The following is a 24959-nucleotide window of genomic DNA, read 5'->3' as shown; positions in this document are numbered from 1 at the left end:
AAGACCCACATGTTTCTAAAATTTCTACTCTCAGGATAGAATAAAAAGTGTTTCCAGTTCTGTCCAAAGTTATCAATCAAGGCCCTTATCCCTGAATTACTTGTCCATTTCTATCTCCTATCTTCATCCTTCCTCCTTCTGAAGAGAACCTCAACTGCCATTAGAGAATTTGAATATGACTGATCTAGTTTCTTCCAAATGTTATATATTTGGGAGACCTTCCAGTGGACCTATCTAGGGGACCTCAAGTGTGCACCAGTGCTTTCATTTGTATAACAACCAGGTATAGTGAAAAGAGAAACCCCTCGAACTGTATAGAGATTTGAAAAAGAAAGAGTAGAAGCAAGAGGAGCTAGGGAGAGATAAATACTGAATAAATTAGAGAGCCCAAAGTGTTGGTTCCCACTCTTCTAAACTTTCAGGGGTTCAAAATCAACCATGGGGTAAATTTCATAATCTTCAGTGGCCTCAGAGGCTGTTAATCCCAGTAACAGTGTCAGTTATTTGGTTACCTGATGAACTGAAAATAACTCCAGAGTTTAAGAACCGACTAAAACAAAAAGGAACCATACATACTAAAAGTTTTCCTACAGCAGAAAAACAGGCTCTAAAAATTGTAAGATGTTATTTCTAGAAATACAGACTTAACCACTGTCTCACTCCTCATACACCTTAATTTGAGTTTCAAACACCTTTAGAGGAAGAAGGATAAAGATTATTTTAACCTAATATGTTTTAGAAATGTTTAAGTATTACATAAACAGTGAAGGACGATTGAGTTATGAGAACCAACTTCTTCTTGGAAAATAATTTAAAAAGCAGTTCAGAAAGTCAGAAAGTCGGACGGACAGCTAAGGAGATAACCATAAGCTATCATGCCAGGACCTTATTTGAATCCTGAATTGTATCCTGGGTAATATTTGAAAAAACTGAAGTCCAAGAAAAGTCAGCAGAGCCTTTGGAGGCAGGTTTTTCTTGGGGGTCATTTTCTGAAGATGGAGGAAATAGCCTGGGGTTATTTAACACTTTCAGCTGCCTCACAGAATGAGAGATCTAAATTTAGTGGCACTGTCTCATTCTCCAAACTTTATTCTGAAGCACAAAGTATTGATCTTTGGTGTAAGAACGAACTGAAAAGCTGGAGAGTTACTCAGAGGTTAAGAGCATATGTGTTCTTATGGAGGATCCAGGTGTGGTTCCCAGCACCCACATGACAGCTCTTAACCATCTACAACTCCAAATTCCAGAGAAACACATGCTGCCTTCCTTTTTCTTTTACTTATGAGAATATAATATAATTACATCATGTCTCTCTTTCTTTTCTCCCTCCAAACACTCCTATATACTCTTAGGTTTTCTTCCAAATTCATGGCCTTTTTTTTTTCATTAATTACGCACACACACATATATGTGTGTGTGTTTATATGTACATATATATGTGTGTATATATACATATATATACATATATATATATTCAAAATAAAACCTATTCAGTATAATGTTATTTATAGAGATAGAGACAGAGACAGAGACAGAGACAGAGACAGAGACAGAGACAGAGACAGAGACAGAGATAGAGATAGATACATGTTTTCTGAACTTACCATTTGGTATTGGATAGCCATTTGGTGTGCTCTTCCATGAAGAAGACTTTTTCTCTCTCACAAACCATCACTTTGTTGTCTGGAGTTCTTTTTGTAGGATTGAGGCCTCGTGGGCTTTTCTCTGTTAACACCTGTCCATTGATGTCACTCTTGTTTAGCTCATGTTTAGGCAGTCATGTTGGTGGGACTTGCTGGATGTAGCTTCTGACATTACTAGAAGATCTAATCTCAGAGCAAACTCCCTGATCTTCTGGATCTTACAATCATTCTGCCCCATCTTCTTCAATGTGCCCTAAGCCTTAGGTGCACAAATGTTTTGTAGATGTATCCATTGGGACTGAGCTTCACAATGCTCTATTTTGAGAGTTATGGTTATGATTTTCTATAATGGTCTCCATCTGTTGCAAAAAGAAGATATTTTTGTGTTGGTACCAAACATGCATATGGTGCACATGCATACATGCAGGCAGGCAAGACACTCATACATATAAAATAAATGAATCCAACCTTAAATAAGAGTGAACTGGTATAATAAGGTTGGCACTACAGACTCAGCCCAGCTTAGAACCATGATTAAATTCAGGTGATCCTGTTCCCTGAAGCCTGCATCAGGCTTCTTAAGCTCATGGTGGTCTCACACATCTGGAAGACACAAAAACAATCCTTTATGGGAAAAAATAACCTCATATTCCTTTACAAGTTGTATTGAAAACACTTTATCACCTATATTAAAAATGATCATTTACACTAGAAATCTAACTATCACGAAGAAAGGCACTATGAAAATGTTGTTGTCAATGAATCTCTTCTCTAATTGACCCAGCAGGGACAACACATTACTTGCTACCTGTCCCAGTGTTCTGGGTCCCCAAGTGAAAGACACATACAGGAGCAGCCTTATATTTTAATATGCCTTAAACAACTCAATGGCTGGGCCACCACCAAACCTCCACGTAACTAACACCTCCTCTCCAATATTCCTGAATTATTACTTACTAAAATTTATATTCCATCGCTATTGCTCTAGACCGGGGTGGGGAGGGGGAGGGCTGGGGCCGCTTTCCCCAGGTCTTACATTTTGGCTGTCTCTGTGTCCTGCCTTCTCAGGAATGACAACTACTCCTATCCGAGCATAGCAGCTCGCTCTCTCTCTCTCTCTCTCTCTCTCTCTCTCTCTCTCTCTCTCTCTGGGCCCCTTGCCCAGGAATCTTAAAAGCCCTGCCTCTGTCTCCCTGGCAAGTCATTGGCTACTGGCAACTTTATTTACCAATCAAAACCAACTGGGGGCAGGGTCTATCGAAGTCTTATGTGCAGAAGTGCAGATTTTTGTGTAATTTTGGAGACCAATTTAACATAAGTAGCATTAGACAAATCCACAACAAAATGGGATCATAGAGATTGTGTATGTTGAACATAATATGCCCAATATAAATAATTATCTTCTCTATTAATGAAGAAATAAAAAGTAAACTGATTAAATCTTCACAAGTCTGTGTTTAAAATGGTATGTCCCAGGAAATCTACATTTCCAGCAAAAGAAGAGGATTGGCCAGACAATAGTAAGAATATCACTGAAGAACCAGAAGATATAAAAGTGTAAGATCTACAAATAGAACACATAGAAACAAAATAAGAATTCACTAGCCTTCGTAGTACATTAGTCACACTACAGATAAAATTAGTAAGAGAGCTCAAAAGATAATACATAGAAACAAGGAAATATGACAAGGATAAGTTAATGGAGGTAAAACTGAACAGGTAAGAACTAGAGCATAAAATACATGTAATGTGAATTCAAAAGAGGAAGTGAATGTGGTTTATTATTATTATTTAAAACGCTAGTAGCTGTGAACAGATTAAAGATATCAAGCCATCAGTTTAAGAAGCACCAGATGAACTGGCATAAATTGTAAGACCTCAAGGTAAAACAGAAAACAAGGGAAGTAAGAAAACTTGTCAGAGAAACAGAAGTAATTACGGTCTACAGAGTGATGTTTTGACATCTAACTTCCAAACAGGAAGAATAAGATCTAAACTCAAATATATATATATATATATATATATATATATATATATATATATATCTCCCTGAAGAAGCAAAATAGAAAAATCTCCAGGACATTGATAGTATACAATCAGCCACCTAAACCTAAAACTAATAAAATGACACAGAATAATAAAGAGAGCATGTTAAACCACCATTAAGTAGGCCTGTATCACAAATAAGAAACAATGCATTCCACAAACTGTGGAGAGCAGATAAAGTCCTGAGTGAATGCATATTGACATGAGCACAGCTATGTTCAGGACTTCAGTGTCAAAGACTCCCAGGTCAGGATCAGAGAAACAGTAACATTATCCACTGTTATATATGTGGATAATGACAGGGTGTACAGAAAATACAGACAGCAGCCTCCTCCTTGCGAAAGGTTATAGCCTGATTCTGCTCCTCTATAGACTTCCTACTAAGGTTAGCTAACCTTGCCTCCTCATTCAGCTGTATGCAATAAACCTGCCTCTTCCATTCATACAGATGAAATAAAGACACTAGGGTTCCCAGGCGTATAGTTCATCTCCATGAAAGCACAAGTCCCACTAGAGCCCAGCTTTTCTGTATGTGTATCTGGGGTTTTGTCATTCTCTCCTAGGCCCAGTCAGGTCTACTCCAAGGCTGTGCAGGTCATACCAACAAACCAAAAGCCTATATGAAAACAAACATTTCAAGAGCAACAGAAACAGTATCAATGGGATAATAAATAAATTAAATAAATCAAGAATGTGTATTCTATTACTTCATTCAATGAGTTAAAGATTAAATTAAAAAAAAAAAACTTCTCTCAGAAGTTAATTCACTCAATGAGCAATGATTAAATTAGGAATCTTTCTCTCAGATTAGAGTGGATGGTTTTCAGCCAACATTCATTCTAAAGCCAAGAAGAAAAAAAAAAAAGCCAGGTTCAGAACTAAGTGTTTTAGTTAGGAGAGATGAATGACAGAGGTTCTGGTTAGTCAACAAAATGATGGACTGGGTATTAGGACTATCTTGTACCTCACTGGTACAAATTGGTATAATTATGCTATAATTGTATTTTGAGAGAAAAATTTTATTTTAACAGGAAGGGTGATATGTAGGAGGAGCTAAGGTGGGAGGAGTATCGAGAGGAAGAGAAGGAGTAAGAAGAGGAGGAGAAGAAGAGGAGAAGCTAGGTGATGAGAGAGAGAAAGAGAGAGGGGGGGGACATGGAGGCAGATGTTCACCAGTCAAAGATAGTTGATATATCTAGGTTGAGTATTGGGTTACACTTCTGATTGATCATTACGAAACTTATAAAGCCTTTGATTAACATTTTAAAAAATTGTATAAAAGCAAAAAGGAAAAGGGGGCATGGGATAGGGGTTTTCTAGGGAGGGGAACTGGGGAAAGGGGATGGCATTTGAAATGTAAATAAAATATCCAATTAAAATAATAATAAAAAAAGAAGAATCTTTCTCTCAGAATAAGTTCAGATCTGAATTAAGAAATGCTAAATAAGTCTGAGACCTGGCTAGACATGGGAATAGAGGAAAGGAGGAAGAGAGAACCACAATCAGAGGCTGGCATCTCAGGAAGGTACCACTTTGGAGGTAAGTGGCACCACTTTTCTGAAAGCAATAGTTGCATTTTATAATCTTGGTGGTAATGGGAAATAAGAAATGTTTAGCAGTGAAAATTAAAGGCCTCCAGAAAAGAAAAAAAAAAAAAACTCTCAAATTCAGAAGGCATGCAAACTGTTTCCAGAAAGGGCACCATTTTAAAATTATACTTTATTATAAAATCAAAAGAGTGTTCTTAAGGTACATAATAAGTTACTTAGAGCAATCACTGCCTGCCTACTCTTGTTTTTTCCTTTTCTTTTTTTCATAAAAGAAGGGGTAAAAAAGATTATTCCAGAGCTGGAGGGATGGCTATGTGGTTAAGAGCACTTGTAGAGGACCAGAGTTACCAACATCCACATCAGATGCTAATGACTACCTATAACTCTAGCTTCAGGGGCTCCAGTATCCTCTTCTGGCCTCTATCAATATCCAAAGGCTTGTGATATATATATTTCTCTGCACATATATTTATACAATAACAATAAATGATTACATAATTAGAAATCATTACCCAAACCAAACATTCAATCCAGGCATGTTGGCTCATGTCTGCATATCTAATGCTTAGGAAGTTCAGGCAGGAATATCAAAAGTTCCTAGCCAGTTTGGGCTACAAAATAAGCTTTAGGCCAAAATGTGCTATAGGATGAGACTCTGTATCATCCCTCCCCAGGAAGCAATATTCCAAAATACACAGAGAATACAGTAATAGCAGTAGTGGTATTATAATAGCATACAGTATCCAGACAAGTTGGCACTATGAGAAAACAAGAGGCATACAAAAAACCAAACAGGATCATAGAATAAATTAAGTATGTCATATTATAGGTCAAACACTAAACATTCAAAAAATTAAGTATATTGAATGTTTCAAGAGAGAAGACACAACCGACATATAAAGGCAGACCCATCAGAATAACCACTGATTTTAAAAATCAGTGAGAAAGACATGAAAGAGTGTCTTTCAAGTTCTGAAAGATTATAACTGCCAGCCCAGATTGCTATATGACATGATGTAAGCAGACGGAAAAACTTTCCATGAGAAAGGCAGGCTAGAGCAATGTATGCCTCTATACCTGCACTATGGAAGATACTGGAATGAAAACTTCGAATGGAAGAAAATGCTAAACACATCTAAGAAGCTGCAGAAAAAGCATTAAAGATGCTAAGACATTTGTTAAGCAAATGAAGACCAAGAAATACCACAAAATCAAGAAAATGGCAGGAATTAATGCATACCTTTCATTAATAACTCTGAATATCTATCAATAGACTCAATTGTCTACTGAAAAGATGCTGGTGAGCAGATTGGATCAGAAAATAGGATCCATCTTTTTGCTGTCTTCAAGTAACAATCTTCATAACTAAAGACAAGGTGAAACCATCAGCGAAGTTATTACAATAAAATGAAGTCATTATTCTCATATCTTCAATCGACACAGTTCAAATAAAATAACCTTATCAAGGGAACAATCCCTCAATAGAACACTGCATACACAATATACCCATTTTTTTTTAAAACAAATGTTACTAGAGTTAAAGTCACAAATTAACATAGCACAGTAATAGTAGGTGACTTCAATATCCTATTGTCACAGATAGATCATACATGGAAAAAATGAATTGAGAAATACTAGAGCTAACTGACACTATAAATCATATGGACTTAACAGACATTTAATGAACATTTCAGTCAATCACTACTGAATATACATGCCCCCGAGTACTTCATGGAGTGTTCTCTTGAGCTGATCACATATAGGCTATGACAGTCTAAATAAATGAAGAAAAATTTAATAACTTCTTGTAGCCTATCTGATCACAATAGGATTAAAGGTAGAGCTCAATAGCAAGAAAAAAAGAGAAAATACCCAAACCTATGGAGACTAAACAACACTATTGAATAACAACTGGGCTATTGACAGAAATTCAAGAAACTTAAAAGTTCTTATAATCAAAGGAAAATGAAAGCGTATCAAAGCCTATGACATAAAAGGAAGGCAGTGCTGTGGTTACTTCCTAGACTCCCAGTGGACTTGGAAGACAAACCCCAACTAGAACATGAATCACCTCAGGGGTTACGACCTAAAGAATCTCAAGAGTGTAGAGAAACTGCCTAGAGCACTGACTATAAGGTATAGTGTTGAGGTTTGGTCTTGTTGTCTATTGTAATTCTAAGTATGGCCCTGAAGACCTGAAGTTTAAGTGTAGACCTGGAGAGGAAGGTGGAGGAAAAAGGAGAAGCCACAATGGGTTAGGTAACTCATAAACATATGGCCTTGTCATTTGTTTCATAATTCTTACTGGTATAAGATGAAATCTCAAAGTAGTTTTAATTCTTATTTCTCTGATGAGCAAGGATAAACAAAGATATTTCAAAAATATTTTTTTAGGCATTTTAATTTCCTCTGAAAGGTCTGATAAGTTCTGTAGTCCATTGTTTAATTGAGTTTTTGTTCTTCTGACATTAAGTTTTTTAGTACCTTGTATATTGTACATAATAATCCTGATGAACATAGGTACAAAACTTCTCATTAAAATTCTTGCAAACCAAATTCAAAATAGTTTCCAAGAGAAAAAAAACATAAATAACCAATAACTATTTTAAAAAGTGTTCAATTTTTCTAATCATAATGGAAATGAAAATTAAAATGACTATGAAATATTATCTTATGTTGGGAAGAATGGTTATTATCAAAAAATATGACAATAAATGTTGGAGAGGATACAGGGGAAGGCGCACGCTCATTTACTGCTTGTGTGAGTGGAAATGATCACAATCATGGAAATCAGTTTCAAGGTTCCTCAAAAAAGCCGAGAGCTATGACTCATTTACTTCACTTAGGGGCATATACCCAGAGAACTTCATATCCTACCATAGCAATATTTGCACACTCTTGTTTATTACTGCTCCATTTATAATAGCGGGAAATGGAGCCAACTTAGATCCACATCAACTGATATACACTCATATATACACATGAACATACATAAATAAATTCAACTTGAAAAACATTGAAAATATAAAAGCTTCCATTTGTTGCTTAAAATGTAGGATCAAGGGCTAGATCTACAGGTTTGTGGAAAGTTCCCATATCCCAGCAGCACACCGTATGCTGTGGGCCCACTCTTAGCCTGGCCAGAGAGTGGACTTTGACTGAACAGGAGTGATGCCTATGGTTCTATAGGAATTCCTCGTCTTCCAGTGGCTTTAGAGGAAGCTACTAAGCCAGAGTGTGGACTGAACTCACCTCAGGTTAGATCCACAAGCATGTGAAGAGTTCCACAACTCACAATGGAAGATTCAGAGGCAGGTAGGAAGCCCATGTTAGCTCATTGAATACCTAACCCTCAGATGAAAATTTGAGATAGGGTCTCTGGCACTAAATGAGAAAAAGTATGCTTCCAAGAAAAAAAGATGCTCCAATCTTACTAGGACTTAAGACACCACTGAAAGAAAACGGATGCCTAGAATTTTAATTTTAAAACTTAAAAATACAAAGTAAAAAAAGGAGAAACATTTAACCAACAAATCTTTATCCAAATAAATCAAAAGAAGGCCGGGTAGTGGTGGCACATGCCTTTAATCCCAGCACTTGGGAGGCAGAGGCAGGCGGATTTCTGAGTTCAAGGCCAGCCTGGTCTACAGAGTGAGTTCCAGGACAGCCAGAGCTACACAGAGAAACCCTGTCTCGAAAAACCAAAAAAACAAACAAACAAATAAATCAAAAGAAGAAGACTCAAATTAATAAAAGCAATGAAATGGGAGACATTTCAACAGTCACTGAGGAGATTTAGAGAATTATAAGGATTTACTTTAAAAATCTGTGTTCTAGCACAGTAATGGTAGTGTACATCTCTAATCTCAGTACTAAGGAGGCAGAGGTGCTGGCATGTGTACCGGAGGCTACCCATGGAGATCTCTGGCCGGGCCAGGTGGGGGGGTTCAAGCGAAGGGGAAAGGGCACATACAGATAGGGGAATGGCCTCTACTCTCTGCTGCTGCTGCTGCTGCTGCTGCTGCTGCTGCTGCTTCTTCTGCTCCTGCTGTGACACCATTGCTCCTTCCAAGGCAGTGTCTCAGCTCTCGTGCTAGATGCTGTCAGATGACAGAGTAATTCTCACACAGCTTTATTCCTTCTGGATAGGATTTATATAAAGTTTTGAAGTGGATTGGGGTCTGACAGTAGGTGCTTCCTATTGGCTTGGTCTGAGATAGGGGATTGGGGGCTGCCCTATGTAACTGATGGCCACAATTCTCTCTGTGGGGGGGGGGGCTATGGCTACATGACAGGGGCCTGGTGCCAGAAGCAGGCAAAGCACTGTCTCTTCAGGGTCCCCAGGGCTTCAAATCTTAGCTCAACCTTACAGGCTTCCTCTCATGGTCCATTGCCCCACACAGAGGCAAGAGGATCTCTGTGAGTTGGAGGCCAGCCTGGCCCATAAAGCGAGTTCCAGGATAGCCAGGGTTACTCAGAGAAACCCTGTCTTGGGAGGAAAAAAATCAATATGTTCTACTAAAAATGATGGCTGAACAACGTTAAATCAAGGTGAAATAAAAAATTTAAAGAGAGCAAGAGAGCAGTAACAAATGAAAGAGAAGCAGTGTCTTCTAACTGAAAAGAGTCCAGGCACAAACAGATTCAGCATAGAATTCTAGCTGATCTCCAGAGAAGCCAGAACACATAAACAGATTCAAGGTTAGAAACCACATTATCATTTCTTAGATGCAGAAAAGGGCTTTAATGACAAAATTCAACATCCTTTCAGGATAAAAGTTCTGGATTATCTAGAAATATAGGGCCTATATCTCAACCTAATGAAGATATCCCACAACAAGCTCACTGACTACCAACACCATACTGAACAAACAAAAAAATGTGAAACATTTTTACAAACATCAGGGACAAGATAAGTGTGTCTTCTTTGTCTACTTCTGCTTAATATAGTGATTGACATCTTAGCCAAAGCAATAAAATAAGAGAAGGAAAAAATGAATAAAAAAATAGAAAAATAAGAAGTCAAAGTATGTTTATTTACACATGATGTGTAGCAATCCCCTCCTATATAAAACCATTTTGACAGGAAGACATAGGATGCTCTAATGAGTGGTAAAATGCTGTATTCTGTAAGGAAGCACATTAAGACATGAGGTAATAGTTAAGTCATTTTCATTAATGTGTGCTATATTTATATAGTTTCCCACCCTTGGTCTTTTTAAGATTACAAACCATAGTCAAGCTGATTTTATTCTAGGAATGCAAGGATGTTCTACCACACCAAAACTAATAAATGCAATACAGCTTATAAAATGTCTTAGAGAGAGAAATCACAGGATCATACCAGAAACAGATCTCAACATTGGAAAGGCTGTATTTAACAAATCTATACCCAATATTATTTCTCTAAAGGGAAAAATCTGGAAGTGTTTCCTCTAAAACCTAGAATGAGACAAGAGTGTCAATTCTCTCTACTCACGTTGGATGCAGTGCCCAAAGCCACAGTGAGAACAGTAAGACAAAATAAAGAAATGAAAGTGATGCAAATCAGAAGTCAAATTATCCCTATTTGCACACCATGTAATTCTATACTTAAAAGACTCCAGCAGGAAACTCTTAGATCTGATAAATCCTTTCAGCAAAATACTAGAATACAAAATCAGTGGCCTCTCTATGTACCCACAACAAATGTTCCATGTTTATTCTATGGGGCCAGCATAATATCAAAATCAAAACCTAACACTAAAAAAAAAAAATTGAGATATTTTCCACAAATGTTGATGCAAAAATTCTTAATAAAATGTTAAAATATGGACTCTGGTAATACAGTTTAAAAAAAAGTTGCAACAGTACTCCTCTGGAAATGTATAATTAATTTCATATTTACATTAGAAAAAGGTTCTCCTAATGTAATAAATGACTAAGATAAATAAACTTACACTGATGAAAGATATAATTTAGCCCAGGATTTCAGAGGTCCAGCCTATTATAACTTGGTACTTGCTGCTTTGAGCTTGTGGCAAAACAGTGCACATGTATTGTCAGCATGTGTTAAAAGAGGCCTGTTCACCTCATGATGGCCAGAAAGGAAAAAGAAACAGGTCAGAGCCATAATGCCAATACTTCCTTAAGGGGTGTGTGTCCCTGTGACCTAACTCTGTTCCACTAGGTCATACCTTCTAATGGCTTTACTATTTCCCAGTTGCACCCATATATTGATGACCTTATCACATGAACCTTTGAGAATTCCTCACCTAAACAATGGTAATATTAAGAAAATCAATTCATATACAAAGTAAAATATTATGTTCATTTCAACAGGTGGAGCAAAGACTCATTTAATAGATGCAACCTTTATCTTGATTTTATAAAACATGCTTGCAATCAAATAGACTCCTCTAATTTAATAATTAAGAATAATTTCATAATTAAAGTAATTGAATTATTTAGATGCCTTACTTTTAAAATATCAAAAGTAAAACCTGGGAAAAAAAGAATAGGGACTGTAAGGAGATATAGCCAAAGTGACGTACTATATTCAGACTGTCCTACATCAAACATTTCTCAATGAACTAAATATCTTGGAAATGTCTTAATATATGCATATATAAATAAATCAGATCATATTTTTTAATGACAAGATCAAACCCAAGTAAATATGCCATGAATTTCATCTTCATTACTGAGAGATTTAGATTGCTTTCAGTCATACACCAATTCAAATATCTGCAATGAACATCTTTATATGTCTTTCAGTGATATATGAAAATGGACACAGGTCCATCTCTGTGAAAGAGATTGTCAGGTCATCAGAATCTGTGTACACCCTGACATTAGCGTTTAAGAGAAGTTTATCTCTTCTCTTCTCTTCTCTTCTCTTCTCTTCTCTTCTCTTCTCGTCTCTTCTCTTCTCTCTCTCTCTCTCTCTCTCTCTCTCTCTCTCTCTCTCTCTCTCTTTCTCCTTTTTTCTTTTTTTTCTTTTACCCCCATCCCTTTCGTTTTTTGAGACAGGGTTTCTCTGTATAGCCCTTGCTATGCTGAAACTCACTCTGAAAATAAGGAGATCTGCCTTCCTCCTACTCATGGGGTGCTGGGATTAAAGGTGTATACCACCACCACTCCACTGAGAACTTGCTTTTTGAAATTCACATTCACGATCTATATTATTTAATGTTTTGGCCTTTGTCAGTTGAATATATAAAATCATTTTCTGGTTTAAATTTATATTTCTTTTGTTAAAAGTGAATACTCATCTTTATTGCATCTAATCCTTATAAACATGTTTTTTGCCTGTGAACTGTTTATTTATAGACGTCCCCACTTATATTTGGAATAGATTATACATTTTCTTGGATCAGAAGTCAAAAGTTCCAAGTAAGAATAATGTAGTTTATAAAAAGTGATACAATTCAAAACTTCTCTACAATTCCATCTTCCCACTGCCCAGTACCCTTTCTCATAAATAACAAATTCCATTACTTTTCCACGTTTGTTTCCAAAGAAATTGATGCATAAGCACAAAAATATTTGCATGTGTTTATGCTTGTATGTGTTTCCTTTTGTTTCCCCTTAACTGGTAGCTCATTCCATACATTCTTTGGTTTTGGTTTGTTTTGTTTTTAAGTAAAATGTTTCTGAAGACTTTTGAAGCTTTCTCCAATTCTACCTGACCAAGTGTAAGTATGTAACAAGCACCATAATTCTCACTGATTAAATACAGCCAGGGAGGCTCCAGCTCAGAGTAGGAAGAAAACAGGAGAAAGAGGTCTGTTTCTAAGACATGTTGTTCATAAGCCTCTGCCTCGAAGCTATTTCTTCCCACCAGAAACCTCAGGACGGATAAACAGCCCCTCCCAGAGTGCTGAGAAAAGCAAACAGCAGATGTGCAGCCATGGTCTGAACACATCCAGAGGGGCACAGCACAGACCCTGGGGAATTAGACAGCCACAAGATGAAGGATGGTCCACGCCGAGGCCACATGAATGTAACTCACAGTTGGCACAGCGAGGCTGCCAGCAAAGCAGAAACGGAGCTCTGACCGTCCGAGCTGCTGGCCCTCTTTCTGGATACAAAGCGATGCCATGTCAAGAATGCAAAAGCTAGACAAGCCAGGAACGTGTTGTGGTGGTGGGACATGGAAAACCCAAAGAAGCAAACAATCCTAAAGCATAGGCCTGGAGTCAGACACTGAAGGTGGAGCTGAGTCCCACAAAAGCTTACTAACAGACGTGGCCTCTGGGCACTGTGACTAACCAGGAAAGATGAGTGATTAAACAAGATCTTACCTGTACTCTGCATATTATAATTAGCTGTGTGCACGGTTAAATTAATTAGGAGATAGATTTATATGTGCCTTGCTCATAGGAACATTTGCTTCTGTTTGATTCAACCCACCCTTCCCTTTTTGTCAATATCCCTAATCAAGGAACCTCCTCAGTTGCTGAAGAATGGAAATTTCTAAGTACCCAGCTGACTATCCAGATGTGGTCACAGCAGAAAAAAGGTTCAGTTCTATCCTTTACACATGGATCAACATTAAGTCCCTATAAGATTCCAGACTGGGAAAAGAGATACAGCACTAGACCTACTCTTAAAGAATTCAATCTAGTGTGGAAGAGAGAGAGAAATAACTGAGCAAGTGCTTCATTCCAGTACAAAATATTGCAATGAAAATAATAACCAAGTATCTTAGAGGTAAAAGGAGGCATCCAATAGTGTATCCGAAGTTCTTAGTAAAAGATTCCCCAAGGAAAGGATGTTTGAACAAGATGGACTCAGAGAGATTTGTAGGGATTATCTTGGTAGAGAGGTGAAGGCAAGCATTTCTGGCTCTGGGACCACAGTGCACACAGATACAATCAAATGGGGAAATGACTCAGAAGTTTATTGCTACTGAGGCAAGACGACACAGAGGAGAGGAAAAAAAAAAAAGATATGGGCAATGTCAGAGCTGCTAAAGCATCTGGGAAATGCACACTTTACAATCCTGATGGGTTTGAGTGAGAGGAACTCACCAAGTATCTGTCTACAAGATCATGGGGGGGGGGGGGGCACACCAGTTTGTGACACATGAATTGCACAGCTCATCCAAGACCTGAGATAGGATAATGTCGTCACATTTTACACACCAAACGCAGCAAGGGATACTAGCTCACCACCTGCCATTTTCTGTTGCTTCCCAATCAAGGGAGGGAAGGACAAATTTATCACAGAACAAAGGTATCCTGGCATTTAGGAAGTAAAAGGCCAGGGAGCTGCTGTGCACCCCACCATTCATAAAAAATCACCACAGCAGAGCTAGTCAGTTCAAATACCAATGGTGTTCAAGAACTCTGCCCTTCAGAGTAAGAACATTTTCCCCACTAATGGGTCTTGTATCACAGTTGTACTCTGCAATGGTGCTATCTTTTATAAGTCTAGTCTTCCCATTGTTCACCTCTGGCTTCCCTTCCTTTATTATCCGTGACTTTTCATTTCAACGCCTACCTCAATAACAACACTTTTCCTTACGCTCTTCTCATCCTGGTGCTCTTTAGTTTCCATAACACTGCCTGTCTTCCTCACATTCACCCTCATAGTTGTACATTTATTTTTACTACCAAGTAAACACGGTGGCCAGGGTTTGTGTGTCCAGAACTCAGGCTCTCATGCTGTCACGAGCAGGTCACAACAGATCCTGCTCTGCTCAGGGATCATATGCTAGATTGACCATGAGATTATCAGCTCCACGAGAGGGAAGAGAGTACACCAGAGACGGAGAGTTTAACTTTCAATTGCTCTTTAATGATGCACCGCAAACAATATATTATCACCAATGCTAAAGCTATTGCCACATTTCTCATTCATTCCACGTATTGTCTCTATCAAACACAAATAATGAATTGCTAGTTACCAAAGAAATAAGGATAGCAACAAGTACATCATTCATTCATGGGTTATGTGACCTGAGTCCTTATGATGGTTTTGGGTTCAGGTCCAGAGCCTGAGAAGGTGGTCACAGGCTGTGGCTTCCAGCTATTTCAACCTCACAGGGTGCTTGACTCTAAAACAGGGGGCGTGGTCGGTGCTGTCGGTGGTCTCTGGTTGTTGTAGAATCTCAATGAGAAGGCGTGGCCGGAGGATCACCGTCAGGCAGTCATGGCTACCAGTGTGTGATGTTGTGCTCCGGCCGGGCTCCTCTTTTTATGCCCGATTATAGTCATTCACGTCTGGTTATCATTGGGCTTTGACCCCATTACAGCTGGTTATCACACTTATTCAAAACAACTTGTTTCTGTGCACAAATGATTCATAAGGTTTCAAAACAACTTCTGGTTATCACAGCACTTCAAAACAACTTCACTTCAAACTTTTTTTCTTTCCTATTATAATATGGAGTTGGTCCTGTTAAGGGCCTGCTCCTTACATATCCTCCTTGAATGAGTGTCCTGCTCCAAACTGCACTCCAACATGGTGAGAAGTTGCCTCCAACTTTTTAGTTAATAGCTATAAGGCTTCCTTGAAAGTCCCATTGCATGCGAGCCTGTTCATATTTAATGCATTTGCGATAATTAATGTCAACTGTCAACTGATTGAATCAATACATAGCTATGACTATAAAGAAGAGCATTTCTTTTTATGTGTATATAGGGCTTTGAGGAAGATTAACTGAGAAGGTAGGTCTTTTTTTGAATGTGAACGGCACCATTACATACAGTAGACTCCTAGAACAAATAAAAGTGAAGAAAAAGAATGAACTAGCTTAGCATAGAATCCATCTCTGTTAGTGGATCCATTGCAATGTAAGCAAGAAACCTTGATCATGCACCACCACAGTGACTCTTTCTGCCATGCCTCCTGCCATGATGGACTGTATCCCATTAGACTATTAGCTAAAATAAAATCCCCCTATAGTTGATTGCATCAGTATTCAGTCATATCAATGAGACAAGTAACTAATACAGTGTTTAATAGCAAGTTGTTGTTTGTTGTTTTGAGACAGACTTTCACTAAGTAGTGGAGTCTGGCATTCCAATCTTGTTACCCTTCCTGAGCCTCCAGTGCTGGGCTTATAGATATATGGCACCACATCTGGCTTAACTGTTCTTGTTTATTCTCAGGTGAAAACGACCCTTACTTTCAATGCCCATCTTTCTTTTTAATATTGTTACATTTTACAGTGGCCACATTTATAGGTGGGATATCTAATGAGTAAGTCTCCTGCCCCAGGGGACTCTTGGTGCCCATGACTTATTCCCTTCTTCCTGCCAGTCCAAACCCATACTTCAGAAACAAGTTAGACAGTCAGAGCCTTTTCCCTGGGATGTGATATTAAACTATGCATAGAGTTTAGCATTCTCACTGGTCACTGTAACAACCATAACATATAAACTTGGGAACTGTTGGTTGTTATATATTTCCAACATATGAAAGGAGGAAAAGCTAGAAAAGCTATTTTCAAAAATAGGATTATGGAAGAGATAATAAAATTATTTTCTTAATGGATATTAATACACACCAGAATGAAGCTAGTCCCTTTGAGATGGATGGTTTGTATATGCTTGACCCAGGGAGTAGCACTATTAGAAGGTGTGGACCTGTTGGAGTAGGTGTGCCACTGTGGGTATGGGCTTTAAGACCCTCATCCTAGCTGCCTGGAGGTCAGTATTCTGCTAGCAGCCCTCAGATGAAGATATAGAAGTTTCAGCTCCTTCTGCACCATGCCTGCCTAGATGCTTCCATGTTCCTGCTTTGATGATAGTGGACTGAACCTCTAAATGTGTAAGCCAGCTTCAATTAAATGTTGGCCTTGTAAGAGTAACCTTGGTCATGGTGTCTGTTCACAGCAGTAGAACCCTAACTAAGACAGAAGTTGGTACCAGGAGTGGGGTATTGATGTGATAGACCTGACCATGCTTTTTTTGTTTGGAAGAATGTGGATTTGAGGACTTTGGATGTGCATGTAGATGTGGCATGCTTTGAATGGGGCTTAATGGGCTAACCTAGTAGGAATATGGAAGACTTTGTTGCTAAGAGTTCTACATCTCCATCTGAAGGCTACTAGCAGAACACTGACTTCCAGGCAGCTAGGATGAGGATCTTAAAGCCCACACCCACAGTGACACACCTACTCCAACAGGGCCACACCTTCTAATAGTGTCACACCCTGGGCCAACCATATACAAACCATCACATCCTTCTCTACACTATGCACAAAATTTAACTCAAATGAATCAGAGCAGTGAATCTAAATGCAGAGGTGTTTTTTTTTAATTCTTAGACAAAAATATTGCTGTAAATTTCTGAGACCTCGGAGTAGAAGACATTTTCTTGAATATTACAACAAAAGCACAAACAACAAAAGAATAATAGATTAAATGGTTTGTATTGTGTTTAAAGATTTTAATGCTTAAAGAACGTCAAAAAGTTAAAACACGACCCAGAGATTGAAATAAAATATTTGTGAATCATGTATCTGACAAGGGAGCTGCATCCAGAATATATTGATTACTCTTATAACTTGACAATAAAATATAACTTGACTGAAAAATTTCTAAAGACTCTGGCTAAAATACTTTGCTGGCTATAACATGCTATGAGAACCAATCATTTACAAAATTAAGAGGCAGAGTAATGAGGCCTGTGATGGTTAGTCTGAATTATCATCTTGATGGGTTCTAGAATCATCCATGAGACAAGCTTTTGAGCATGCCTGTGAGGAACTAGTTAGCTTCTGAGAATGCTTGTGATATCTAGATTAGGTTAGTCAGGGTGGGAAGACTCACGAACACTCCATGGACTGGATCCCCCAAACTGAATTAAAAGGGGAAAAGACAGATGAACAGAAGCATTTATCACTTTCTGCTTCCTGACTGTGGATACCATGGGCTTGGCTGCCCAGATTTCCTGCAGCCATGATTGCTCTACCATGGTGGACTATGAGCTAGAATGGACCTTGTCCTCCTTATGTGACTTTTGTCAGATGTTATGTTACAGCAGCCCAGTAAAGTACTTAAGACAAGGGTGGAAGAGTTATATTTGACCAACAAGTTTTAAAAAACATACTCAAGGGTTTCCTCGTCAGAAAAGTGTTTCTGCAGATACATTTTCATTCATCTGAATTATTTTTGTGATTTGATTGCTGGGCACATGTTTGCCCATCCCATACATGGTCCACAAAGCTATGATGAATAATGAAGAATGCATTTACTGAATGGGCCTTGGGTCAAATCAATATGAAGAGCCTTGCATAAAGTTAAAAAGACAAAACAGTTTGAACAGATACAAAGATTATAAAATTATAATAACATAATAATCTTTCATGTCCAGAATATGATAGAAGGACTGATAAGTACCTAGGCTCCGCCTTTAGCTAAAACTTAAGAGATGAGTAGACATTAGCCTAGAGAAACAAGATATGAGGAGGAATCCTGGCCAGAGGGGACAATAGCATGCCATAAACATTTGAATAAAGTTTAACAGAGTTTGTGTTCAGGAGTGAAACTTCGAAGGACTTCAGACTTTCCAGAGGAAGGAACTGCACATAGGGGTTTGCAGTGACATAGAATGATATATATAGTGTTGCCATTAAGACGAAATTGATATTGCATGTGAATTAAGAAAGTATGATCAAAGGAATTAGAAGGGAGCTAGACGGTGAGTTCAATATCTTTTCCCAGGAGATGATAAAAACCAGAACAAGGCGGGAGCCATGGACCTGAAGACCACGAGGCTGATGCAAGAGTCTGAGATGGTTCACTGCAGCAGGGGTGTATTGAATGACCATGGAGCTCTGACAATGAAACAAGCATTAAAAGGAGGTATTTACCCAATTAAGACTATCTCTTGGCAGTAATTACTATAGGGCCATTTTAATTGAGATAAGTCTTATACAACAAAACACACCTTTTCCCCCAGTAGATTTATTAATTTTCACTAGTGTACAACAAACACATAGCGCAATTCTTTCACCCTCCACCCCCATATCTTCCTCAGAGCCTTCTTGCAATCACCACCTCTTCCTACTCCAGCCTTTTGCATTTGCTCTCTGTCCCTTTGAATGTCGTAGAAATAAAACTATAGTTTTTATTTGCTTATGTACTCTTGAATATGGCCACATTCATCAGCAAAATGTATTTAACATACAGCCAGGATTATTGTATGCTTTGCCAGGTCGTTTGTTGCGTGTTAGGCTTTGGAAAGGAGATGGCAAAGGTTCAAGAGGGTACTGAGATGGATTATTGAGGAACAAGGAGTTTATTAGCAGAGTTATTAAGCCAGGGACAGACAGACAGAGAGGCAACAGTGAGGCAAGACTAAGAGGAGAAGGAAACCTGAGCACTTGGGGCAGAGGAGGGAGGCTCTTCGCCGAGCTTTGTGAGGATGGGGGAGGTTTCACAGCAAGAGCCTGGAGCCAGGCTCTTGGATTCCCTGGCAGGAGGCAGAGAAGGGGGTGGGGAGCAGGATGTGTCACGTGCCAATAATCCCTTTGATGTTAACTCACTTCCCAGGTAGGAAATAAAGGCTAGGGGATTGTCTATTCACTAGGGTCTCACAGACAATGTATCAGCAGGGTGCCTGTTGGAATTTGTGCAGGAAGAGAAGGCTGCAGCAGGTATGGTGGCTTGCACAGGGGCTAGACACTTAGCATTCTCACATTCCTAGTATCACATCCATACAGTCAACACTTTTGTTTATGTATGTACGGAAAAAAAAAAACAGAAAAATGATTTTACAGGAAAGGGAGGTAAACCCGAAGCGACCGTTGGCGTGTGGCTCATCCAACTTCTGAGCTAAACAAGGATGAAAATGGGGAGGGGAGGCTCTTCTGTAGGCCCCTAGTGCTGAGGCTGGTATTTGCATCCTCCCATCCCGAGGCGCTATTGAATCCACGTGGTGTATAAACTGGACATTTAGCTGGGTGAACGAGAAGAGAATGCACAGTACAGTGGGGCCTGCTTTTGGATGGAATTAAAATCACAGGATATGTCAGAAAACCGTGGAGAATCTGAATTGGAATGATTGACCGGAAACGGTGGAGGATAAGTAGAAGACATTTAATTAGCTTCCAGTGTTTGGCTATTATGAATAAAGCCGCTACCAACACCTATACATAAGTTTCTATTTATATACCTATAAATAGAAGTTTCATTTTTTTGGATAAATGCCTATGGAAGAGTGATGATGCCACGTAGCACGCTAGGTACATGCATGACTTTATAAAGAACAACGGCTTTCCAGAGGCTTTGTAATATTTTGCCATGTTACAACAACAGTAAGTTAGAGCTCCAGTTGCTCAGGATTTTCCCCAAAGTCACTATTATCAGCATGTTTGTGTTGTTTGTTGTTCCTTGTGAGGTTGTTGGTTTTAGCCATTCTCATAACGCATAGTTGTACTTCCCTGTTGTTTTAATTTGCATTCCCATGATACTAACTGTGTATTCCATCCTTCAGTAATTAGCCATTCGTGTTTTCTTTCCACTTAGCTCTCTTTTCAGATTTTTTCCAATTGGGTAGATTTCTTTCTTTCCTTCCTTCTTTGTTTTTCTTTCTTTCTTTCTCCCTCATTATAGAGTTTTCAGAATTGTTTATATGTCCTGGAAACAGGAGCAGTATCAGGTATCTTCTTTGCCAATAGACTCCTGCATTGTTTATCAACACAGATGCATCCTCAGTAATGCATTGAGACATCACAAAGTGGATTTACACAGGACTGTGTGGTCAGTCACTGGAAATGACCTCTTGATGGCATCAAGTGGTGGCTGCTGGTGCCACATGGTATACTGTTTTACAGCTAATTCTTTTAGTAAATAGAAGGAGTGAGTATACATTCAAAACAATAAATAACCGGCATAAGTTGTTTGTTGTCATTATCAAGCATTGTATACATCCACAATTATACAAGATAAATTTGTCTGTGTCTGACATCACAGAGGGTTTGTTCACACAGCATTACCATAAACTCAAGTGTTTCTATACAATGTCATCATAGCTATCAGGTCAGGATATTATGAGGCAGTTTCTGCTCCATCATAATTTTAAGAAATCTGTCATACATGAGGTTTGCCATTGACTGAAATGTCAGTGTGCACACATATCTGTCTGTTGTCCCTAATCAGGGGGAGTCAAGTTCCTCCTTTTTCTTTGATGGATTATCATCCTGAGTACATATCTTTGTCTAATCTAATATTATGAAGACGTAGTTCCAAATTTTCTCCAAGTTGCTTCATAGTTGTAAGTTTTCATTTATGTTTATATTCCACTTTAGTTGGTTTTTACACATGTTGCTGGTAAAGTATTTTTGGACTAAGGCCTGAAAACAGACGTTTGTTTTCTTAGGACAAATGCTTTCCCTATGAACTGAAAAAAGAAAAAAAAAAAAAAGTCTGCTCCAAATTTTCACCAGACAGATCAAAAGTGGAGAGATAACACCTGGCTAGGACCAGAACCTGCAGAAACACTTAAGAAGAATTTTAAAACAGCAGATGGTTGGATTTCTTTTTTTTAAAATTTGATTTATGAAAAATAAATTTATTACATAACACCTTGTTTTTAACAATGTTCAATTTTTTATTCAAAATACTTGTGTCATTCATGTAAAATAGTTTAATACAGTACATTGTATGTTATAACTTTTATTTTTAACAATGTTCAATTTTTTTAATTCAGAATACTTGTGTCATTCATGTAAAATAGTTTGATACAGTACATTGTATGTTATAGCTTTTATTTTCCTCTGAAAAGTTCTATGGTTCTCCTACTCCCTCTTCTTTGCTAAAGTAAGGGCACCCTAAAAATGTGCAACCAACCTTTTAAAAAGAAAGTTAACTGAACAAAATTGTAATAGCACTACACTAGGCAGCTTCAAATCAGGACAGAAGAGTGCGGACTGACGCTGGGCCTCATGGAGGTCGCCTCTCATACTTTTGTAATCAGGAAGCATGTTCACAAAGCAGCAACGCCAACGAGGAAAAGAAAACACTGTCTGCGACAATCATTTCAGTTTGCTGAACCAACAGGCTTATATCAATGACAACATATTTAATTACCATCAAATAGCAGCCTTAAGACCAATCAAGTCATAGGTTGAAAATAAAAACAAACTTCTAAGTTGGAAATAATTCTTTGGTAGTTCTGAAACCTGTCAGTAGAAACTATGTAGTTCTTTTGTACTTTCAAAACAATCCAAGAAATAGTCTTGGTTGTAAAACACTGATTTATATAGAGGTGAATCAACCCACTGATAAGACATTATAAAGAGAGGCGTACCAAAATAATCTTTAAGTCTTGGTATTTTTTTTTTAACATAATCTGTGTTTCAAGTACCAGTTAAACCTTGCATTTGTGCGTACTATTGGTCAGATAACACTGTAACACTGAAAGTCACCACACATGAGGACAAATGCTCTCCCTAGCACATTTCACAGATTCAACTGCTACAGACTGTCACCGAAAACTATGCTTGGTCAGTTTGAATCATGTCAAGTAAACTATGGAAGTAGCAAACCCAAAACACAACTTTCATTTCAAGTCTAACTCCAAACTTAATGTACAACCTGGAAGCTACCCCACTCCCAATCTGTGACAACTGGTGGGACCCAGCTACTGGACATTGTGAAGATGTGGTTGTACAGTACATTCGCATGGCCCACACCAGGTTCCCATAGGGTGCTGCGGCCAGTCCTGCAGCATGAGCAACAGTGCACTGACAGACTCCAGCACAGCTCAGTACAGATGTGTCTGATGTGAGTACTGTGGAGGCTGCTGGGAGGAAGCTGAGTATCCCATGCTGCTCTGGGGCTGTGATGTGCTTGGTTCAAGGGTGGGATAAGCAGCATATGGATTGGAACACTGATAGTTGGAAGTCATGATGAGTCCACTTGAAGTAGTGGTAGGAGGGACAACTCACTTTTTTCGGGGGGTGGGGGGAAGGGGGCTGTGCGTGGCCCCTGTCCTGGTTCCCTGGATGGCCAATTTCTTTAGTGTGGTTATTGCCCTGCTGCTGGCGGTGGTGGTTCTTTTTGTCTCCTTTCTCACCAGGTTCTTCTTCTGTTAAAAATTCTTGTTTGGGATAAAGGATCTGACAACCAGCAAAAACATCTGACGTGGGAAGTGGGTCTTCTAGGAAGTAGGGGTCCTGCATGGCTGGCTCTGAGGTAATTTGCTTTATTGGGTCCATAGTGAGCAACTTCTGAAGCAAGTAGAATGCTTTACTATCAGGTTTAACTTTATGCTTTTCCATTTACTTGATAAGGCTGCAATTGGTATACATATTTCTTCTGAAATCCTTCATTAATGTTGAATGTTCGGGCATCTTTTTTATATCTTCCCAATCTTTATCTGCAGGGAATCCCATTACACTGAATATTCAGTCTAGCTGGTCATAGTGATAAGGATTACTAGTTTTGATGTTCTCTTGTCGACAGTGAAATATTGATTCTGACATTAGTAGTTCTGCAAATAGACACCCTATAGCCCAAATATCAACTGCTTTGGTATAACATCATGCTCTGAGGAATAATTCTGGAGCTCAGTACCAGAATGTTACAACCACTGGATCCAAATCTGCTAAAGGCTTCAAAGGTGAATTAAATAATCAGGCAAAGCCCATGTCAGCATTTTTTACTCTTCCTCACCTTCACCATAACTAAAATATTAGCAGGTTTCAAATCCCTGTGCACAAAACACCCAGTTGGCATGAAGGTAGTGAAACCCATCTAGGATCTGATACAACAGTGACTTCACCATTCCCCCGAGGTAACTGAACTGGCTTTTTGTTGGCTTTTGAAGCTCTGTGAAACTTAATTATATGCCAGAGGTCATGTTTAGCATAGTCAAAGAGAAGCCATACTTTCCGGTGTTCAGCATGAGACAGAAACACCTTCAGAAGAGAGATGACATTTAGGTGCTTAAGCTCTTGAAGTAATGCTATCTCTCTGCATGCCCACATAGAAATTCCAGTTCCTTCTATTTGTTTTAAAGCGTAGTCTTTATCGTCCATCCTTCTCCCATACGTGCTCACAAACACTCAGGCTGCCATCCCTCCCTGGCCCCCTCCAAAAGATCAGGGACACCATACAACCACCAGTAGCTCCTCTGAGAGAGGAAGAGGAGAAGGAGAAAAAGGAGGTGGAGGAGGAGGAGGAGGAGGAGGAGGAGGAGGAGGAGGAGGAGGAGGAGGAGTAGGAGGAGGAGGAGTAAGAGGAGGAGGAGAGGAGGAGGAGAAGGAGAGAGAGGTGGTTGGATTTCTTAAACATTTCATTGTTTATCAGGGGTAAATAGCCAATGACACTAGCTTTATCATTGTAACTTCTTTTTCTGATTTCTATAAGAATATCTTAGGATAAAAATTAAATTAAGATGACCCTTTAATGTTTGGTTTTTAAGTTCTCTAGTTTGTTAGACTCTAGTGGTAAGTTTATCTTTCAAATATATTCAATGTTCTTCCTGAGAAACTATTGGTAGTTAAATTAAACTTCTGACGTTTCTCATAAAAATATAATGTGTTTATTTTACTGGCCCAAAATTCTTAGCCCTAGTAATACATTCATTAAAAGCATTGCTCAATGAATGTGTTAGAAAAATGGTTTGTACTTTGATAAATAACTCTCTCAATTCTGCTAAGTAGCAAAACAGATAGGCAAGGGGTTTTCATCCTTTGGTTTACAATGACAATGAGGTGCCTTTGAGGGTTTTCTGGTTTTTGTTGTTGCTGCTGTTGTTGGTTATTTGTTTTACAAGG

The 24959-nt window shown here is 38.6% G+C and overlaps 1 pseudogene; it reads right to left on the bottom strand.

The window, feature by feature from the left end:
* Positions 1-22942: 22942 nt before the first annotated feature.
* On the bottom strand, positions 22943-24190 carry LOC117714057 (cyclin-dependent kinase 8 pseudogene; annotated as a pseudogene).
* Positions 24191-24959: the final 769 nt, after the last annotated feature.

The sequence above is a fragment of the Arvicanthis niloticus genome, chromosome 8 (genome assembly GCF_011762505.2).
Source record: "Arvicanthis niloticus isolate mArvNil1 chromosome 8, mArvNil1.pat.X, whole genome shotgun sequence".
NCBI classification, from domain to species: Eukaryota; Metazoa; Chordata; class Mammalia; order Rodentia; family Muridae; genus Arvicanthis; species Arvicanthis niloticus.
Note: the sequence above shows the minus strand (reverse complement) of the source record. Positions and strands in the feature narration are given on the sequence as shown.